This window comes from Pinus tabuliformis, chromosome 5_1 (assembly GCF_031772625.1).
Source record: "Pinus tabuliformis cultivar Carrire ecotype Pingquan chromosome 5_1, CPIR1, whole genome shotgun sequence".
NCBI lineage: Eukaryota > Viridiplantae > Streptophyta > Pinopsida > Pinales > Pinaceae > Pinus > Pinus tabuliformis.
The window spans coordinates 288,317,896-288,328,973 of record NC_142305.1 but is presented as its reverse complement, the minus strand read 5'-3'; positions in this window follow the sequence as shown (position 1 = coordinate 288,328,973).

Genomic DNA, 11,078 nt, shown 5'->3' with positions numbered 1-11,078 from the left:
AAAAGCAACATGCAAAAAACATCCCTAGATTTTAGGGATCTATTTTTAGTAGCTGGAGGTTACATGCAAAGATCGTTTTATAAGATAGTTTTATAAATTTACATGCAAAGATGCTTAGGATTTGATTCTTCACATTAATTTTGGAGCTCTAACATCCCACAACACATCCAGGGGTGTTCGACACATCCAACTGAACTATTTCTGAGTAAGTTTCCTTTAGTTGTCTTTTACAGCGTCTCTCTTTCATTTTATGTTTTGGCTTGTGTGAGTGATATCTTCTTGATTTATGTGAACACTTGTTTTCGTTTGTGTGAATGTTAGCCTATACAAGCACCAGTTCAGTTTTTGCTTGCATCTCACTGTTGTCACATGCATGACACTCTTTTGCACGAATGGTCGCCAATTTCATGACTTGTTTCACACACATCCATGTTATTCCATTTTCTAAATCTTGCATTCACTATTTGGATGCATGATCATTCACTTCTTCTTACACTCAATATTTCCATGCATTCAAATCTTCATATGCTTTCAGTTGCCCATCAGCGAGTCTGGGCAACCTTAGCCCAGACTTTGCCTTGCCGAGAAAACATTGTGCAATTTTGAGAAGGAAGGCTCTGCCTTCCTCCCTAAAAATGCACATATCTAGCCAGTCTATTCCCTCTAGTATTTCTTTGCAAAATTCTGTGAGGCAGTGACTGTTGGATCAGAAAATTGCACACTACAGTCCCTCACCTTGCATAACTTGCCAGCTGAAATTGTGCATTGTGCAATCTTAGCTCCTAGTAGGCCAGTCTGGATTGTGCATTACTCAATTCCAGTAGTCAGCCAACCTCCTGACAGTCCCAACTGCCTTTTGTGTAGTTCCAGCTATTAGTCTCCCTGCCTCCCAGTTTAAATTGTGCAATCCTTACCAAAAGTTCCATGGGTATGTTGCATCTCATCCCTTAAGTTTTCTTTGTTTTTAACTGACAGATTTCTTGCCATGCATGTCACCATGTCTCTAGATATAGCAGGTGTTCATCTGTCCCTTAGCAATTCAGGATCAATGGCCTCCAAGAGAGCAAGGTCAAAGAACACCAACAAAATCGCAGCTGGAGCAACAGTTGAACAAGCATCTATGAGTTTGCCGATTTATTAAGACACCAAGGTGATCGTAGAAAAAGACATCAAGCTAAAATGGAAATAGTTCAATGATGCATTATCAGGCACATTTGGGGAACATCTCGAAGACTACCAAGTCTATGTGAACATTCACAAGTCCAGCTTGTACCTGATTGCATGCAAGTATCTAGCTTTTCCATGCACGACATGATACATTGGATCGTCTCACACACTGACCCTAAGGTGATGACATTGAGCATCAGCGGGACAGAGATTGCTACCTTCAGGGCACAGGATTATCAATAGATGTACCACTTGCCAAAGCCAGTGATCACAATGGAGACACCCTTTAGCATAACTAGTAGCAATGCCAACTCCATGGATATCTTGAAGAACTGAGTGAAGGAGCTAGCCACATTTAGGATGACACCGAACTAGATTTACAAGACGAAGATACTGTAGAAGGCATATCAATACTTGGTCATCTTTTCATGTCACTTGTATGGCCAAGAGAACACCTTCTTGTAGATTTGGGTGATCACAATCTACTAACTAGCCAGTGAAGGCAAAGCATACAATTAGTCTGACATGTTGGCTCAGAGGCTGAAGGAACAGGTAAAAGGAGCTTGGCAGCTGCCCAAAGGTTAGCAAGCATAAATCTACATGTGTGCTTACATCTTGGATGCAATTTGTGCCCATTAGGAGTTCTCGGGTTTGAAGTGGGTATGGAAACCAATGGAAACCTCTATCAATACTTATTTTAAATTGTTTTCTGAACGCAGCTTTCAGGGAGTCATTACACAGACATCAGATCATTTTTTCACCCCAGTGTACAATATGATATTTGAGTAGGATCCACCTTGCATGTCGAAGGCAGAAATGGAGGCACCGATTGACATATAAGATTGCTACGCCTCACCTCTTGGCACCTTCATACTGATGTACAACGTGGAGAAGCTTGCACATGTTTTTTCGAAGTTTTCCATGGACAAGATCGTCATGAAAGAAGTATCGTACCACATCTCGGCAAGACTGTTAGTTAGGTTGCACCGGAAGAAGAAGGCACCTTGAACCACTCTTCCATTATGGATTGGGTTGTACAAGATACATAATCTCAAGCATGTCGATGTTGAAACAGAAGAGTTCAAGAAATATCCTTTTGGCACCAGAAGCTTTAATACGTATGACCTACATTGTCTTGTGAAGGATCACTGTGCGATAGTACAATTTCCGTGGATCCACAGGGCATGCCATTGGGCTGAGGAAGACCCATGGAGATATTTTCATAGCTTCTCCAGGCCCAATGAACTGGTCGACATCATTGTGGAATGGTTAGCAAAGCAACGTTAAGCAACATCCAAGAGAGCACCAGTAGCAACAACAATAGAGGTAAACATATTAGCGCACGACAAATCTAAGAGAAATATTGTTGACAACACAGAGGCAGAAAAGAACTGCAAGTCCAAAGCAGCCCCACTTGTGTAAAAAGAAACTTTTGGAATAGAGGTGAAGAGGTGACAACGCAACAGGAGGGTGTGCAAAGGCAAAGAGAAAAATAGAGGACGGAGAAAATAATGAAGGAGTTGCATGAGTTGAAGTAGCAACTCTAGAAGGAACATGAGCTACACAGACAGGAGAAGGAAGCACAACAAGGACATGTACAACAGGGGGCAAAACATGTACAGACAGATGAAACTGCACCCCTAGAGGTAGTAGACTCATTCAAGTAGCTGGCACAAAGAAGACAGGTTGAGCAGTCGCAGGAGGAGGACTTCGCTCAAGAGATTTAATGAATGCTTGAGTAGATGGATAGGGTGATGGAGCAGCCAGAGTTAGAGCAAGACATCGACCTCATCTTTTATCACCAAGAGATAGATCCACTAGTTTCACCAAATCCAGAAGTAAAGCAAGTCCCAAGCCACCAAGGAGAAAATGAGATCCTTGGAGACAATCTGGAATAAGAGATGCACAACATATCATTCGATGAGTCGTAGCATAGAGTTTTACAATATCCTATGTAGTTTGAAGAACGATTGATCGTATCTGACATGCGCAGGCATCCAACAGCATTGGCCAATGCTACTAGAGCATATGTTGAAGCCACTAGCTCGAATGTTTGCTTCTTGGTAGCAGAGAACAAGCGAATGGCTAAGGAGTTACAGACAGCCGATCAAGGAGGAGAATGGATTAGAGCATCTGCCGAGTAGAGTTGAAGAAGGCGATACTAGATGAAGTATCATCCCTTTAGATGGTCATGTGGGCATTGTATTCCAAATTTGGTACCGTGCATAAGGCAATTTTCCATCTCAACGGTTCGCAACAACGATGTGATAGGAGAGAACGTATCTTGTCAAACATTCATACTATTGTTGACCACATGCAAACATGGACAATGACATACAAGGGAGCCCCAATACACTTTCCCAAGATGATGAAGCTGAGAGTGGTCAAGCTAAACGCATGCATCTAGAGTCAGATCCGAAACTATGAAGAACTCAGGCAGCTCATCACTAGTTTGCAGGCTTCCCATGCACAGGTATTCAGGAACATGGATGTTGTTATGCACACCCATGCGATTCCATTTATTGGGATACTCACCGAGGCAAAGACAAAGGCAGAAGTGTGACAGGAGCTTGACTAGTAGTTTGACGAGTTGATACGCATATGCACCAGCGCTGACTTGGTGATCCTTGTAGATACCATGCATCAGTATGTCACTGGTCCAATCACACTCAAGAAAATGATGCAAATGTTATTAAACGAGTTGAAAAGAGGAGCCAGAGCAGTGTACTCGAATGCAACAGAGGAAAGAGTTTGCTTCTAGAAATATGTCACCATAGAATACACGGACACCATCCCAGACTACCGAGATTCGCATCAGTTTGCTACCATCGACCATCATGAGGATTTTGAAGAGTTGGTCTTCCCACAGTCGTAAAAGTCATAATGACGTCTTGCATGGCTTTCTCAAGCCTATTTTGTCTCACATGGGTACATGTGCAGAATGTATGTAACGTCTTGTCAAGTGGAAGTTCAAGTGTCAATAGTTGAATGTAACAGTGATAAAGTAGTTGAATATTTGTGATTGTAGATGAACAGAAACAAAGGAGAATGTCAAGGGTGACCCCACCCTTTGCTCTATATAGTCCCTCATAACTCATTATATGGGCTTTTGGTCAGCCAAGGTTCTAATAGGATTATCTTAGAGAAAGCTTAGAGAGTATTGTAATGAGATTTGGCTTCTCCACAGTGCAGAGCTAGTACATCTCTTTGGAGAAGGAGACAACAACAATTGTAACATTCCGCTATCAGGACTAGTGGTCAGTCATGGTTGTACTGTATGATTGGAAATTCCACTTCTTAATATAACAAAGCCAACACGTTTCATGCATATGCTGTTATTTTATTTCAACTATCTTGTTTACTCTAATGATATATGTATATGTTTTATTACGCATACATATATGGACTCTTTATGTATAACTATGTATGAATCTTATTGAGATGTGCTATTGGTTTAATAATCACTTTGGATTGTTAGCTTACTTTCTTTCTGAGTTTTTGATGCATATTTTTTCATGTTTTCCCTTCTTAGCCACGTGATTTCACACGTTTCCAAGGGGCACACTAACCTCACTCTTTGTGTGATAGAATGGTTCACACACCTTCCTTGGCTTGATGCATATGTCACACCTTTACTACCAACAGGGACATCTTACTTGCCTCTATGCACAACCGCAGTCAAGGTGATACCGTATGACCCACTACTGGGACTCCTACACCAAATGGTCGGAGGTCTAGTTGGGACTTCTTACTGGGGAGATCCCCTGACATGTTGGGGGATCAAGCACCATCAACATGATTTTATCTCCAAAAGGAAAACATGGTTGAGTACATAAGTTCAAAAATACTTGCATATAGTTTTTTATAAGATCAAACAAGAGATGTTCTATTTGTTGATCCTTAAGGCATTCAATGATTAGCTTTTCATGGCTGAATTTTTCAGATGTATTCACTATGTCAAACCATGAATTCAACTATGCATTGTAAAACTTGTGTTCAAAATTAGAATATTCATCAATCTAAAAATAATTGGGCAACATTACATCGTATCATTTCAGCTGGAAAATGTTTTTAAATGATTGATATTGACATAGGAAATTGTGGGACTAAATTTGATTCTCTCAGACTTCAATATCCTTCTCAATGTACTTGGAAAATTCATCCAAAAATTGGATCTTATCTTCTAACATACATTTACATGACCTTAGATAAGAAGACAAAGATGCAGGAAAGTTTTTATCCACCTCATCGTCTGTACACATATCATTCCATTCTCTAAAACCTTGAATGGAAGAATGGTCTGCCACTAACTCTATTTTCTCCATCCATGTTTCCAAGAAGATAGTCCAAAAACTTGTTAGAGACCTTATGGACTTAATAGGTAAACTTTCAACCCAACTTCTACAATTTCCATAGAACGAATCATAAAATAGTCTAAGGAATACATCTTCCTTCTTGATTTTAAGGAAACTGATAAAGTCACCATAATTTGTGATATGTTTCAAGGCCAAACTTAGATCATCTCCATTAAATTTAGCACCTTTCCTTACAAAATATTCATCTGTTGGTAGAAGGTTAGGAAAATGAGGAAGGTCTAAAAAATCCAAGCATTCATACCTTGAAACAATAGTTACAACATGTGGGTCCTTCATTGAATCTAGCGGAGTCACTGGAACATTTTTCAAACTTCAAATTCTTTGGCTAGTGGAGTTTCTATTTGTGCTTCAAGGTCTCGATTTTTTGACAATGGAGTCATGAAGTGAAAGATGTAGAACCGCTTTGTGTTTGACCTTTCGTCACCATCAAAAGTCAATTCTGATTATTGTCGTTTTTCTAGGATATTTGGTTGAACCTTTCTCCTCCTTGACAATGGTGCCAAAATGTTATTACTTAGAAGATACCCCAGCCATAGAAGGAAAAACTAAGGTAACATCTAACCACTTTAAATTGAAAGATGCCCCTTCCATCTAGAGAGGGATCTCTCCTTAAAATTATACTACACACTATCACTTTAGCAGTAGGTAATTTAGCCCATTGGCTAAATTTAATTGGTGACACATGAAAATTATTTGGAAAGAAGAAGACATGGACCATTAGGCATGGAGTCTTTCACATAAAAATTGTTATCTATAGGTTGTATGAAAAAGTCTAACAGAGGAAAGATAGATTTAAGTTTCTTAGACAAATCATCAACACTACATGTTAGGAGAAAGTTGGACTAAACATAATAAAGAGACTCAACCATATGAGTCTTTGACATAAAAATTGTTATCTATACGTTGTATGAAAAAGTCTAACAGAGGAAAGATAAATTTAATTAGAAAAATCATCAACAATATATGTTAGAAGAAAGTTGGACTAAACATTAAAAAAAACTCAACCATATGGTTTTGTAAGTGACAACTAAGTTGCAAAATATATGAGTAATTTGAATAATATGAATATGAGCATATGCTAAGAATACCAATTCATAAACGCTTTATTCAAATACTTAAGATGGCGATGAGAATTTTGACTAAAAAGAAAATAGACACAATAGAGAACTGACATAAAACTTATCACGCACAAATCTTTCCAAATTTCACAAGTAACACTATTCACAACGAATTCTATTAATATCAAAAGTATACACAATACACATGGTTTCTGCGAAAATTTCCAACCCTGGGTTATTACAAAATCACAGTCTTTATAGGCTTTGTAAAAACAAACTACTATTATTATTCTGAAAATAAAAAATCTCAAATGATTTCAAAATAAAAAATAAATGAGAAGTTGCTGCAAGTCTCTCGAGTTATTGGAGCTTAGCTCAGAGCTGCTAGAGTCTTTGAATCTAGATTTAGTTCAAATGTTGAATATGACCGCCAACTGTGTCCCTTTGACTACCATCTCATTACTTTTAAGGCATCACATGCTCTAACATCTGGAAATTATATTCTTCGATCACTGATTTTCAAGATTGGAAAGTTCAGCTGTTGTCAAGGACCCTAAATTCTTTCTCAGTCGAAAATAATTACTTAATCAATGCCTTAAAATCTCAAACTAAAATACTAATTTGGATGTTCTGTCACCTTTTGCCCTGCGTATCTGGAATTGCTGATTTGGTGCCAAATCCTTAGTTGATTTCGATCCTCTTCCAGGTGTCTCAAATTGATGAAGAGTGTTGAGATTAAATCCCTTCAAATAAGGAATTAGGCTGCAAGGTGTTTTGAACAATTAAACTCACTAGAGTTAAATTTGGAATTTCCTCTTTAATATTTAGGCCTGATCTTTATCCTTTGGTTCTCCACTTATATTCTGCTTGGATAAACTCTTCGAATGCTGATTTTGTCTTGGAATTCTCTATTAACATGCACTGAAAAATATATTTCAGTCAGATGTGCAGATATGGTTGGGAAATCTTTAATGCTCGATACACACATTTATTACTTGTTTTCCTTGTTGATAATCAGTAACACTTGTGTTATTATCTGGAGTTTTGACTTCAAATGTGTATTTTCGATGTTTGTTATTTGAGATAGCATTGGAATAGGAGCCTTGATGCGTACTTGCAGCATTGAGCATTCAAACAATTAAATACCATTTCTTATCATCAGACAAATTTCCAATATTGAAACTTTGGTACTCATTATGCAGCTCAAAACAACCATAACAACAATGTCATTCTAGAACAACATTTGTTGCTCTTCCATCGACATCCTGATGAACTGTAAACTAGACTCTACTCTTACGCCCATAAAACTGCCAGATTGTGATAATACAACCAAAAATTGGATGGCACCTTCTTGGAAAAATAAAAAACACATAACTTGAATGCATAGCATCACCCTATCTGACATATACGGCCTATTCTCAAAAACGTTTCCTATGAAAAATGTTCTCATACCTCTGAACATGCTTCTCGAATGGACCAGTTTGAACACTTGAACCCACATATGCCGGACATGATGGATTTTGCACTAATATCATCACAATTGAGCAAAAAACAAGGTGAAGACGAGAAATATCACATTTTTCCCCATTAGAAACAAAGATTTCAATATCCTTTTATGCCAATATCTCCACAAAATGTCCTTAATAAAATAGACCTAAGAAACCTTTCACCTTCTTCTGCTCCATATCCACTATAACCCTCTCTCGTGGATAAAGTTTGTGCACGTTGTTCCACTGTTGAAGTGATAACTTCTGGAATAGGTTCAATTGTATCTTCAATTCCAATTCTTGTGACCTTTTCATATGAGTATCTTTGTTGTACAAATTTGGGCAAAATAACATTCAATACAATGCGTTGGTACCAAATCTTACAGAGTGCCTTCACATTGAAATTTCCATTGTCTACAGACTACAACATTTGCTATGGTAGTTTTCATTTGATAAGTAACATGGTATTATACTATTAAGTTTTCATTTTTCGATATCTGACTTTAATAAGTAACATGGTATTAATACGTAGGAAATTTGAAAGGATTTCTTCGACCTTTACCGCTGTTTTTGTAGGAATACAGTGAATGATTTCACCTGACACTCTCATGGAACTGAGACTTTGTAACTGCCTTAACACGTGGGTACTGGGTACTTATTTGACATTTAGACGCTATATATCGATGGTTAAAACCCTAAAAGGCTATACAGGAACCAGAATCGAAAGTTTCCACTGCTGGAAAAATATGTTGTATCTGTTGATCACTGCTAATATCTCGCCCTCTTACTGGATCATTGACATTTGTACGCTAGATTTGAGAATTCGGTGGTCAGTTGAACACACAGGGTTTAAATTTGCGACACAAATTTGGCGCCTTTTTTTATGTATCTCTCTGTGGTATTTATCCCACACGGATGACGGGCAATGGGCATTGATATCTTTAAGTTTATATTCTTCGATTGTGGATACAGTAAACAAGTCTTGGTGGAAACATATGGCCTCATGGTATCCTTCCTTGGTACTTGTTGAAATATTATTTTCAACTACAGGGCTTGTCCTTTGCCATACTCTTGTACTGATGAATCAACAGCCATACCTTTACATTGATGAAACTGCCATTAAACAGCCACAGCTCCAGTCTTTTCCTGAATCAGTCTTTACACAGCAATTTATTACGGAATGGTGGTCACTCACGGAATGATGGTAATTTATTGCTGTAGTTGGTAAATGTAGGTAGGATTTTAATTTTATTTTATTTTAATTCACAGGTATAGTTTTGCTTTTACGGCAAGTAAAAAGACGTGAAGTTTTTTTTGGTTTTCTGTAGAATCTGAAAAATGTAATGCAGACACAGTAGTGCGTGTAAGTTTTTTTTTAGGAACAGAGACAGAGCTCTCTTTGTAATGCACAGCAGTGCAGAAGTTTTTTTTGTATGCAGCAGCATGAATGTATGAATGTATTTACACATAGGAGTGTAAAATGTTTCAAGGAAGAAACAGAGTGTTACAGTAACGTGTTACAGTAGCGTGTTACAACAGCGTTCTGAGCTGAAACAGAGTGTTACAACAACATGTTTTGTAAATGCACAGGAGTGCAGTCACAGCAATGCAGAGTGCAGACACAGCAGTGAAAAACAGCCTGTTGATTTTTCAGAAGAAACAGAGTATTTTGTTTTCTGTAATGTACAGCAGTGCAGACACAGTAATGTATTTTCTGTTTACAGTATGAAGTTTTTTAAGTCTTGAACTGTCTCTAAAGTAGCCTTGTTGAATTCCTTTGTCAAGAGGAAGGTTTTTTTTTAAGTACAATCTTTTATGAAATTCCTGTAACAGTTAGCTTCCTTTTAATAAACGCAAGTTAATATTTTCCTGTTGCTGTTACACCGTAACAAAAAAAATACTTGACGTCAAAAATTTACATTGTTGCAACACCACGAACAGCGTTGCTGCAACACCAGTTACAGCAACTAAAAAAAACTGTGTTGCTGAAACACCGTTTCCAGCAAGCGATTTTCTGGGTTTTCTGTGTTAAAACAGAGTATAAAAATAGAGCATTGTTTTTGTGTGTCTATTATGGAATTTTCATAAATTGCCAACATGGTATCAGAGCCAGTCCAGGCTCTTTGAAGTGTCAAAGAAGCTGAAGGAAGGGTTTATTGCTGTAGCAACTTCACCAGCAGAGTGAAGACAGTCAGTGATTTTTTTTACACAGTCAAGTATTGAAAGAATGGCTAGCACAAGCACTGGTATGGGTATGTTTAACACCCAGCTCCCACAGTTTAATGGGAAGAACTATGACTACTGGTCAATAACTATGAGAGCCCTGTTTGCCTCTCAAGATTTATGGGAAATAGTTGAAGATGGTTTTGAAGAACCAGCAGATGAAACTGAGTTCAATGCATTAACTCAGGGAGAGAGATATCTCCTGAAGAGCAATAGGAAGAAGGATGCAAAGGCCATTTTATTGTTGCATCTATCAGTAGACCAGAGTATATTTCCAAGGATAGCAGCAGCTAAAACATCAAATGAAGCATGACAAACCCTCAAGACAGCCTATCAAGGCATGGAGAGAGTGAAGACAGCAAAGCTACAATTGCTGAGAAATGATTTTGAGAACTTGAAAATGAAGGAGTCAGACAACATTGAATCATTCTTCACTCATGTGATTGGTGTAATCACACAAATGAGAACTCATGGAGAAACAATTGAAGATAGAAGAATAGTGGAGAAAATATTGAGGGTCTTACCCTCAAGGTTTGATGCCATTGTTACCACCATTGAAGAGACAAAGGATCTCTCAAACTATTCAGTTGATGAGCTACATGCATCACTGATAACTCATGAGCAGAGGTTGAGTAGGAATGAAAACTCATCCCTTGAGCAAGCCTTCAAGACCCAGATGTCCTTTGGAAGAGGAAGAGTTCAAGGAAGAGGAAACCGAAGAGGAAGAGGCAGAAGCCAGAACAGAGGTGGAAGGAACAGCCCATCAA